The sequence below is a fragment of the Manacus vitellinus genome, unplaced genomic scaffold (genome assembly GCF_001715985.3).
Source record: "Manacus vitellinus isolate BGI_N305 unplaced genomic scaffold, ASM171598v3 scaffold_46_pilon, whole genome shotgun sequence".
Taxonomy (NCBI): Eukaryota; Metazoa; Chordata; class Aves; order Passeriformes; family Pipridae; genus Manacus; species Manacus vitellinus.
In genome coordinates, this window is record NW_021940578.1 from 5,935,709 (window position 1) to 5,945,316 (window position 9,608).

Below are 9,608 nucleotides of genomic sequence, written 5' to 3' on the forward strand. Positions count from 1 at the left end.
TTAAACAGACATTTGGATTTAATTCCTATTAGGCTTCCATCTGCAATAGGAGCTTTGTGAGTTAAAGTAATGATGAAGAGCAATTTAATTGTCTGTATTCACTGATAAATCTTTGGACGGGACTAAAATAAGTTAAAAAAAAACCTGTTTGGAACTCTTGGATGGGCAGGACTGCTTTTCTCAACCCTAATGGGGAGATTTTCAGGAGTGGTTTTCCTCTAACTCCACTGGAATTACAGTTAGACCTGCCCTAAATGATGATGAACAAACAGCACATTTTGCTGGGAGAAGAAAAACAGATGAGTTTAATCATCTGTCCAGATTCACAGCACCCCGACCAAGAGAATAAAAACAAGGACAGATTAAACAAACAGTCAAACTGATCTTAGAGATGGGTCAGGAATGCTCTGCTCCCCCTTTTCATTTTTCCCAGCTGAACTCCTCGGTGCCTCTTGCCTGCAAACAGCTCTCTGGAACTGGGGGTTGCACACCCAACATCTGGCCAAATTCTCCAGAAACAGCTGCACTTAAACTGAATTTCCACGTGTTTTCCCCATGAGCTACACGGAGGAGGATCTCAAAATGCTGGCTACTGAAGGGCCACTGCTCTGACATTGCACCAGAGGAGGTTCATCTGCAGATCACACACAACATCCCTTGCAGGACTTCCTTAATTACCACTCAATTAGAGCACACAAAGCAGGCATTGGGCAAAGGATGAGGCACCTGGCTTTTTTTTTTATTTATAAATAGAAAAGATGCCATGCTGGATATTAATAATGAGCCACTAAACTGCACCAGGAATATTTCTGCTCAGCCGCTTTAAAATACCGGATTTCGACCAACTTAGGAAGGGAAGCAGGGCAGGAACATGGAAAAGAGAGTGAAAATTAGCCAGAATTTAAGGGAGGGAAAACAATCGACATTTAAAAGGCTTTCACGTTGAGATGAAGGCAGAAAAATCCGCTGTTGAGCATCTCAAGCGCAGCAACACATCAGTCAAACACACGGGAACCCCAGTTGTTGTGGGGGAAAAAAAAAAACAGAGAAAGGAGGGAACTTGAATTCTCCAGATGTGCAAATTGAAACCTGTGATTCCTGAACAAGATAAAGTGCAGAAGAACGGGGAGAGGATTCTGTGAGTGATGCCATTTACAGAAAAAAAAAACCCCCAAACCTATCTGTGTTTCACAAACGCCACTTTGCCAACCTTCCCTCCTGGCGGCGCCGGGGCACAACAGCTGGAATAAATGAGTGGTGCTCCCGAACAATTCCCTGGAAGCGCTAATCAGAATGCTAATTGCCCAGCCATGGAAACACCTCTCGGGCTGCATTTCAAGTGAGAGTCTGAAACGCAGCAGTGCTGAGGCTATTTTTGAAGATGCCAGGGCTCTCCAGCTCGAAGGTGAGCAGGATCCTGCTGCCCACCTCCCAGCCGTGCCATGGAAACCCGGGCAGGCTTGAAGACTGGGTGGAAATGAACTCCTTAATTCCAGATTTTCAACCTGTTCCATGGCTGGTCAAAGCCCTGCATGTGGATCTCCTGGTGCATCTGGATCTCCTCCTGGTTCCCTGTTCACTCTCTCCTGTGGCGGGATAGGATGGTGATAATCCTTCAAGAATTTGTTGTTAAATTAATCCCACTTAATTCAACCTACTTGCCAGGCAAATTTTAATTAAGAGATACAGCAAGCCCACAGATAAGTTGCTGAACTCGACTCCTATGGAGATGGTTAATGTTTCCTCCAACAGCTGCACAGCCTCTGTGGATCCTCAATCCCAAACAAATCTACCTGAGCACCGGGAAGAAAAAAAAAAACAAACAAGAAGAAAAACAAAACTCTGCATACACTACATGGAGGTGCTCATTAAATGAACAGTAGTAAACTTGTTTTTCTAACTTGTCCCGCTGCAGATCACAGCCCACAGGAAGCAGACCAAACCTGATGTGTCCCTTTAGCATGTTTTCATAGCATTAGCTTTTAATAAATATAACATACTCCACCCTCGGAGCCGAGCAGGGCTCGGGTTCCAGCAGAAAAAGTGGTTGTTCTAAATATTTAGATTACATTACGGCTGGGACATTAAAATAAGCAGTGGCTTGTGCTGCAGAGAGCTATCAGAATCAGCCTGGCAAAGTATGTGTCAGCTCAGCCGCTGTGGCTGCAAAGTAGGAGCTCTGAGGTCTGTCAGCCCCCTGTTCTTACACTTATTTTTTATTATTTGTGCTGCAACAGTGCTTTCTGATGTCAGCAAACAGAAAAGCACCACAGTGTTAGATGCTGTGTGAACACAAGCAGTGTAAGTCTCCAGAAAGTTTATGGATTTCGGCGGGGAAAACGGGGAAAAGCCGGGAAAAATGAGGGCTACTCTCATCAGGCAAGGACCAACACAGCCTGTACTCCACTGTGTCCAAGTGCTTTGCTGAGTCCAAGCCTAAATACAATTTTTTTTCCTATTTCCAATTCTCAATTCAGTGCTTTAATTATGCAACTATCCATTTTCTTCCACCAGGTAACAGCGCTCCAAGTTTCTGCAGGTATTAACAACTCTCCCTTCCAGCCTTAATTCTCCTTCCCCCTGAAGGCCTCTGTGTGGCTGCTCTTGATCCAGACATCAAGCCTAGGACCTGCCCTTGGTAATCCTGATTTTCAGACTGTTATTCCAGATTTATTTGATGGAATCAAGACGAAACTTGGGGACCTGGGGACACGTTTTAGTGATGGCCTTGGCAGTGCTGGGTCAATGGCTGGACAAAGGGATCTTGGAGGTGTTTTCCAAGCTGCTCAAGTGTCTAACAGACCATGTGGAGAGGAATGAAAGCTGGGGAGAACCACGACCAACCCACTGAACTGTGCACTCAGTCACCATACTCGGGTTTAAGGGCTGCCTCAAAGAACTAATGAAAATCCAAGCACCTTCACAACTAATCTACTTAATCCAGCTGTGGGGTTTTGAGGAAAAGCTTCATTAAAAGCACTTCCCTCCCACTGCACTCGCTGCAAGTCACACATTTGAACCAGCACTGTCCACATGACAGCGAGGAACTGGCTCAAAATTCAGTGTATTGCAGAAAACAGTGATTTCACCAGGCTTTGGATCAGCCCCAAAGTGAGGGTCAGAGCTGCCACATCCCCTGCCGTGGGCTCCCAAGGCAAAGCTGGCAGCAGCAGAGGAGAAGGGTCGTGGATCTCACCCAGGAGGCTGGAACATGCCTCACATTCACCTCCCTGGTCAGCCCTGCCTGTTTACATCCCAGGAGCAGCTGTCCCAGCGTGACCTGGAGCCAGCTCTGGCTGTTACACAACCCACCATTCCTCCCCAGCCTCCAGACAGGCAAACCTGGCCAAAAAAAGAGGAAAAAAAATCCTTACAAGAAGCCCACTTGTTGCTCCATCTGCTGTTATCCCAAAGACATTGTCAGTAAACGTGTCACAGAGGTCTGTGTGGTAAATCAGGAGGCTGGATGAGCAGCTGAAGCCCAAACCCTTTTTAACCTGAGCCCAAGTGAACTGCTGGGTTTTTCTCAGTCCAACTGGTCTGACCTCTAAATATCTACTACTGATGAAGCAGCCCTGAGAGAACAGAAAAAATACAGCACTGAGAGGACATAAATCCTCAGGAAACCTGCTCTGATTAGTTCTGTCCCCATGGAACTACTCCCTTAATCATTCACCTCTCCTAAAACCCCCCATTCTCTCTGTAGCATTGAGAGTACAAGAGACTACACAGGGAGGAGAGAGATGCACGTTGGAAAACAAGAACTCAAGAAGAAAATTCCACCTGGTTGCTTGGTGAAGATTGTCTTGCTTGTATTTCAGGACCAAACTTTACATGGCACACCTCTTTTCTGCTCATGTCCCTGCCCACCTCTGAGCTCTGTAACCTGGGCATCATCCTGAACCCTCTGGCTGCTCTCACATCCCACCTCTGTTCAGCTCTCACAGTTTGTGCAGCTCTTCCTGAAACTTCCCAGTCACACAGCTAAAATCCCTTGCCAGAGCTCTCTGCTCGTAGCAGTTGCCTCAACATCCCCTTGCCTGGTTCTGAGCCACCACAGCCTCTCTCTCTGTGGGCATCAATCCCTGTCACAGAGCTCAGCAAAGATCATTTTCCTGAGCTGTTATTTTTAGCCCATGCCCCCTCTCTCTGCACATTGGCCTGCCAGCTCCGTGTTTTTCTAATGCAAATAAGAATCACTTGCCTGCATTTTATTCTGTTCCAAAAAAGACAGACTCCTACCTGTAACTGCCCTATATCAGCCTCTGTCACCTGCTTGCTCAGTTTTCAAACAAGGATGGAGGTTGGCATCCTTTCATGTGGCTCTTTTAGTCTCGAGAAGATCTCCTTAAAAACACCAGCAAAAATACCTCATTAAAATCCGTGTTGCAGTGACTACCCAAAAAAACACCCAGCCCAAATCTGTGCTCTCACTGATCCAGAGCACAGCAGAGTCCACCTAAAAAGCTGAATCCTACCTGCAAGCCCCTTTTGTCCAGTCTGCAGCATATCCCTGAATAAGCCTGGAAACAGTTTTCCAAGCACAGAACTCAGCCCAAAAACTTCCTCTTGACTTTAGACCTCTGTGGCAACTGATAACAAGAGAACAGGCAGAAATGAGGCTTCCAGGTTTTCATCCAATGTTCCTTTGCTTGCTGGATTTTTACAACAGCTTTAATTTAATGAGTGTGGAATTTTGTGGCTGTAACACACGAATTTACTGTTTTCCAAATTATATATGTCCAGTGTCCAAATGACACTTGAAATATCACAGAATCATGGAATGGCCTGGGTTGGGAGGGCCCTAAAAGACCATCCAGTCCCACAACTGTCTAAGCCTCATGGACTTATGAGCAACTCCTGCTTTCATTTCTACCCCTAAAAAATATCTTGGGGATATTTTTTTTTTTAAATATCTTGTCTCTAAACGTTTTCCCAATTATGAAATTATTCCAAAGCTCCATAGCTGTAGACAGATACCTGTCAATTAGGACTCCTGTATCTCAGTTATAACTCCTCCTAGGGCAAGGGTGAAAACAGAGATGGTGCATTCCCTCCACGAGAAAAGGCACAAAACAGTGCTTCTCATCTTCCTCTTCTATCCAAAATTGCCCCGTTCAGCTCACAATCCCAGTCCCAAACCGGATTCCTAGTGCTTTAAATCACATTTTCTTGCTCGTTTTCAACACCCCAGGTACCAAGAAAACCCAATTTCTGCGCAGAAACAGCTGCACCTAAAAGTGCAGTTTGAAAGGGAAGTTCTTTTGCTGATACCAAAGGAATGTTCAAAAAAAGCCACTCCTCAGAGTACTCCCTAAAGAAGTATAATCAAAGGAGTATTAGTTCACACAATGGAAAGAATGAGGAGTTGAACCTCACCCAGAAGGATGGCAGGACAGACACACTCTGGAATTCCATGGGCAGGGATTGCACAGCCCAGGACACGGGGACTGAACAGAGCAAAGGAACCACAACACTGCAGAGAAGGAATATTTATCAGTTTTTGGAAAGCCCCTCTCTTTCAGATGGTTCAGCTCTTCCTCTGAACCTCTCCTGCTCTCATCATGTCACAGCATCACATCCTACCCTGGACCAGAACTGAACCAGCAGCAACCAAGTCTCAAAGTAGGTTATTATACAGCAAAATTAAAACACGTGACTTATGGCAATGCCTGGATCATAATTCATATTTTTGGAAGTTAGTGATAAGTGTTTTACAAGCAAAGCTCTGGAAATATCAAATATTTAAAAGCAGACAGATAGGAATTCCTCTTGTAGGATCTGTCACGCAGATTCATTATGAATCATTTGGATCCCACACAGCTGTCACAATTTCAGTCATGAGAGCCCAGACATCACAAACTAAAGCTTTATTTTTAGATGGATTCGTTAGTTGTCATTTTTCAACCATCAAAGAATTAATGGGATTGCATTATATGTTCTTCTATGGCTCTAACCTTACAATCAACAACCTCAGTGATGGGAAGTGACCTCTGAGCTTTCCCCTGAGGAAAGAATCAGTGGCTGTAAGTAACTAAATCAGCTGATGACACAGAAACCACACCACAAACATCACCTTTTCTAAATTCCACTGCTGGTAGATACTGTCACATTAACGAGCCTGAGCCTGTAATGTCCCTGCTTCATTTCCCACCAAGCAGAATAAAAATAGAAGCTACAAAGCACTTCCAAGGGTTGAGTCTTAATGTCAGGGCACAGTTGGACATCCTGCATCACAGAAACAGCATCATGTCTACAGATGGAGTCAGCAGGAAAGCCCTGGCTTGCAGAATAAAGGCAGGGCCATCCCATCACAAGTTGGGGAAGAAGACACCCTTGGGAATGAACTGGCACGGGGAAAAGTGGTGAAGCAGTAAATTAAAAACTGTAACCAAAGTTCAGAAGGAAATACAACATTCCTGCACCTTTTCCTGCAGCTTCCAAGGAGCAAAGCTGGACTCAGCACAGGTACACAAAACACAGGACTGCTCAATTCCATAAGATATCCATGATGCAGCTCCATATCCCCAGCCCAACTCTGTTCCAATCCTTAATAACTCTTGTCTTTCATGGCTGGAAACCATTCAACACATCCACTGCTTCTGAGCACAATTATTTATTCCATTATTTCAGGATCCAGGAAAAGGCTGTGCCTTAATTACAACAACATGTGCAGAACTGCAAAGTCAGTTCCCAATCACTGGCTTCTCCAGGAGGCTCCGATTCTCTGGGAAAACATTTGCTCTCCTAACACAAGGAGCCAGACCCCAGCTCTGCACAGCCCTGGAGCAGCAGTGGGAAGAAGAGAAAGAACACCAGGACTGCAGAACAACCACAGGGAAACCCCAAAGTGTCCCTGCAGGTCAGGCCTAAGGGCCACTCACAGAACACACAGAAAAGAGGTTGCTTTGGAGGGCATTTCCAGGCACACTGGGTAGAAACTACAGACAACAGTTTTGTTCTGGTTAGGGGCAACTACCTCTAGAATTGTCTGTTTGCAACAATGAAAAGTATAAAGCTGTGCCAGGGGAGGTTTAGGTTGGGTATCAGGGAAAGGTTCTTCCCCCAGAGGGTGGTTGGCACTGAACAGGCTCCCCAGGGTTTGGTCCTGGCCCCAAGGCTGCCAGAGCTCCAGGAGGGTTTGGACAGGGTGGGATTGCTGGGGAGTCTGTGCAGGGCCAGGGGTTGGACTCTGATCCTCATGGGTCCCTCCCAGCTCAGGATATTCTAAAAAAAAAGCTTGCAGACAAGATGATGAAAAAAAAACCCATGTTTGCTATCAACATTTACTAAGACAACCAAAATTCATCCAGGTTTTCCTACCATTTTTCTTTTGACTCCCTGTTTTTCTAAGCGTTTAGGATTCAGAGAGGAACAAACACGCAAGGAACAAGACACACAAACCAAAAGCAAGCAAAGGTCTATCTGACAGCTCAGTAGCTTCCAAGAGTCCCATCTACAGAGTCACCTGGAGCTGTCTCAAGGCAATGGATCGTCACCCAAATGCTTTCAGCAGCTGCATTGGAGAGTATTATTTAAATGAGACAGAATTTACAGGTCAAGATCATCACCCACTTGCAGCCCTTCCATCTTCCATCATCTCCAAGACAACACAAGAATAACAGACCATTTTCACCCCAATTTTGAGAACCCCCTGCAGGGTTTCCTCTGCTCCCCGGTCCAAGCCCAAGAATATCCCAGACGTGTTAATGCCACAGCACAATTTATGTTTACTGATCCTAAATTTCTGCAGCAGAGGGAACGCTGCAGATGCTGCCTCAACGAACCCAACATCCTTGGGTGAAGCTGCACCACGAACACAACTCGAATTTCTAGGACAGCTGCAGGGTTTGTGCCTCCCTGTCACTCGGGGGCTGAAGGAGGGAAATTTACGGGGCCGACAATTTCAAAGGCGTTATTTTGGAAACAAACATTTCGCGTTGTTGTTGTTTCCCCGGGGAAAAAAAAAAAAAATGTTTTCACGACTCAGAAGAAACAAAAAAGTCAATCCACCTCCTGTGGTAACGGGCCAATACCAACAGCTCCCCACATAAGGAATACGTGTCAACAAACAATATCCACATTCCACCAGGGGATAAAAACACAATCAACGTGAAAAGGCTCCGGGTCTCTCGGGTGAGAAAAGAGACTGCACAACATGTAAAAGGATGCTTGGGATGATTTATCCCACCAAACATGAAACCTGCAGCTCAACCACGGCCTTATTCTGGAGTCAGGTCCATATTAGCTTCCCACAAACCTGCTCCCCTTTATTTATTTTTTTTTTTGTTTTCCTGGCAAGGCATTTAACTGTGTAAAATTGCCTCGCCAGCGACAGATGTGAGTACAAAGAGAAGCGATTTGCTACAAAAGGATTAATACATTTTGAAAGTTACTGTCTGGCAACCTGTCAAAGGGACTTTTATTGGTTTGTTTTATTATGGCTGTCGATAAGCCCGGTGGCACACAACCCACGTTGGTGTGCAGGGAGCAGAACGATGGCAGATATCCCCTGGCTCTGCTCACAGCCCTGGCCTGCACCACCACAGAGGGCGTTTGAAAGGCTGGCCCTTGTCTTCTTCTCCAGCATTCCCAGCACGAGGAATGTGTGGGCAGTGGTGAGCAGGGCATGTGCCCTTGGAAGTGGACATCTGACCACTGGCCACTTGTGTCACCTGTTTGGCCACTGAGCATTTCATACCTGTTTGACCTTCAAGGATGTGACACCTGTGTGACCACCGAGGCTTTGACAGCACAGCCCCTGGAGCCCTTTGGCCACTGACCACTTCATACCAGTTTGGCCACTGACCATTTCACACCCATTTGACCACAGACCACTTGACCCCCATTTGACCACTGACCATTTCATACCTGTTCAACCAGGGACCATTTGACACCCGTTTGACCCCCAAGGACTTGACAGCTGATCGACCACTGACCTCTTGTCACCACCAAGCAACCCTTTTCACACCCGACTACTGACCACTTGTCACCTCCTTGGCCACTGACCATTTCATACCCGTTTGACCAGCCTGTCACCCACCTGACACCCAAGGATCTGTCACCTGTTTGACCACCGAGGATCTGTCACCCATCTGACCCCCAAAGATTTGCAGCCGCTGCCTGAGCACAGCCCCTGGAACTGTGTGACCACTGACCATTTCACACCCGTTTGACCACAGGTGCCATTTGTCACCCGTTTGATCAGGGACTGCCTGTCACCCCTTTGAACCCCAAGGATTTCTAGCTGCCGTCTGAGCGCAGCCCCTGGAAACATTTGGCCACTGACCATTTCGCACCCACTGACCACTGACCATTTCATACCCACTGACCACTTGTCTGACCACCAAGAATCTGTCACCCATTTGACCCCCGAGGATTTGCTGCTGCCGTCTGAGTGCAGCCCCTAGAACCGTGTGACCACTGACCATTTCGTACCCACTGACCACTCATCCGACCCCCGAGGATGTGACACCCGTCCGACCCCCGAGGATGTGTCGCTGCTGTCTGAGTGCAGCCCCTAGAACCGTGTGACCACTGACCATTTCGTACCCACTGACCACTTGTCTGACCACCAAGGATCTGTCACCCATTTGACCCCCGAGGAT